This window comes from Oratosquilla oratoria, chromosome 42 (genome assembly GCF_046742065.1).
Source record: "Oratosquilla oratoria isolate Oo_2021 chromosome 42, ASM4674206v1, whole genome shotgun sequence".
NCBI classification, from domain to species: Eukaryota; Metazoa; Arthropoda; class Malacostraca; order Stomatopoda; family Squillidae; genus Oratosquilla; species Oratosquilla oratoria.
In genome coordinates, this window is record NC_134818.1 from 22,023,335 (window position 1) to 22,025,834 (window position 2,500).

Here is a 2,500-nt window from a genome sequence, read left to right on the forward strand (position 1 = left end):
TATATGTATAATATATGTATATATGTATGTGTATATATATATATGTATATATATACACATACATATATATATATATTATATATGTATATATATATATGTATATATATATGTATATATATATATACACATACATTATATATATATATATATATATACATATACATATATACATATACGGTATGTATATGTACACGTGTGTATGTATATATGTGTACATATGCACACATGTACATGCATCTTCAATGTATGTATACGTAGATATCGTACCCTTACTCAGTCCACATCCAGAGACCACATTACTGCATTGACGTGGTAAGACTCACAATTCAAGTGTGTCGATCCACAGAACGAACACAGAAGTGAAACGAAACTTGACGCTGAATGTCCGGACCAGCATACTGAAGGGTTGGGGATAACTGAAGGGTAAAGGACCAATTCTGAAGTCTCCATGGCCTGCAGATAGAGACATTTGATTCCTGAAAGACAGACCCACTGAAGGTCATGGCAGTGGAGTTTTGTGAAGAGATTGAAATGTTGACTCAAGTTTGTAAGAATCTTTGTGCTGTGTTTGTCTATTGTTTGGTTGCTTGGGTATTTATTAATTTACGTATTTAATTATTCATCTATGATTTATTCGGATAGTTATCTAAATATTTTTTTCATTTATTTTCCTATCGGTTGATTTATTTGCTCATTCATTCATTTGTTCATTTGTTTATTCATTTATCTATTTCTATATCTATTTATTAATTTATTGATTTATTTATTTATTTGACCATCTAGTTACATATATTAATTTGTTATCTATTGTATATATTTACCTACTTGTTTATCTATTTATCAATTTGCTAATTTTTTTATTTACGTGTTTATTCATTCGTTTATTTATGGACCTATTTACTTATATATTTATCTAATTATTTATTTATTTATAGATTTACTTATTTGTTTATTTATATATATTTATTTGTTTATTTATCTATCTATTTATTCATTAATTATTTAATTTGTTCATTTATTTATTTATTTATTAATCTATCTATTTGCCTCTTTCTTTTTTGTTTAGTTGTGGCTGGAGTGTAAGAAAGGCATGAGAACTAACTGAGGAAGTATTGCATAAAACAAAAACAGATTTATTTAAAAGAATAGAAAGATACTTGGACATACTTCCATCTAAAGATCAACATGGGGTATTTTAATAAGTTCCTACCCTAGACTCAATGTAGGTCTTCCTGTGCTGTTGATTTTACATTATAAAAGGAAATCCATCTGTATAAGAAGATGAAAGAGCTGTTGAAGGAATAAAAGTAACGTGGTAGAAAGAGGACACGAATGACAAAAGTCACGAGGTATAAGGGTGATTATGGTTGGTAAAAAGGTGATAAAATCAGCCATAAACGAGCAGCACTCAATCAACCATTGCTTCGTGTGTCTCTGATGAGAATTCTGCGGCCTCATTGTAATGACATTGGTCCTCACCGGCCCCATACCCCAATTTCAGTGTTTCCGGGATTTTTTTTTTTTTTTTTTTTTTTTTTTTGTGTGTGTGTGTGTGTGTGTGTGTGTGTCAACGATGAACATTAGTCGCTTCATTTCCAAAGGCTTGAATTATTACTTTGACAAACAACAGACAATTTCATTCATCTTTATGAGCTCCTTAAACAAAGAATTAAATTTCTTAGTACGTCAAGAATTTTTTATAGGAGAGAGAAATTTCCTATGAGCTAGATAAGGTCATCTGGCAGTACAAAAATAAATACATAACGTGACTTACGCAAGCGGATTTAAATATTTACTGAACTGGATCAGGAGGTGGAACAGTCAAGACGAGAGCTCATGTTGTATAAATAAAGTGACCTTAAGGGCTTTTGGGGCAAATGATAGAAAGAATTGCTTACGTTGGAGGTAAGACAGGAGATCGAGGAGTGTCTGTCGAACATCAAGTAATATCAAATTGCTCAGAAAATCTCTTGAGGGTTATAGGAAAGTGTTTCAGATGTGTCTTTAAGAACGACCCTGAAGACTTTTGAGAATTACTCATGGAAATCCAGAGACTTTCCAGAAGTTTTAGAGAAATTCCCTGGAGACTTCCTACATGCGCTTATGAAAGATTTCGTAGGCGCGTAAAGAATTACTGGAGGTTTCTGATAATTGAAGGAAGTCCCCGAAGATTTTCCAGGAGCGTTTAAAGAAAGATTCTGAAGACTTCCAAGAAAGATGTAAGGAAGTCCAGAGACTTGCAATGAGTATTGAAGAAAGTTCCGGGAGAATTCCTTGGAGCGTTTAAGGAAGTTTGTAAAGACATCTGAGGAAGTTCCTAGATGTTTCTAGACTGAGTGCAGGAATTTTATGAAATCTTCCCAGGAGAGGTTCAACGAAGCTTCCGGAGACTTCTAAAGGAGGCTTCTGAATCTTCTAAGAAGTGTGGAAGCTCTCCAAGATTTCTGAAGAAGATTATCAAATCTTAAAGGGAACAGCAAGATTGCTAGGAGGTCCTTGA

At 32.7% G+C, this 2,500-nt stretch overlaps 1 protein-coding gene across 5 annotated transcripts in view; it reads left to right on the forward strand.

The window, feature by feature from the left end:
• The window catches only part of LOC143021424 (lachesin-like), a 586,585-nt gene that overhangs the window by 134,949 nt on the left and 449,136 nt on the right, over positions 1-2,500 (forward strand). The window lies entirely within an intron of this gene.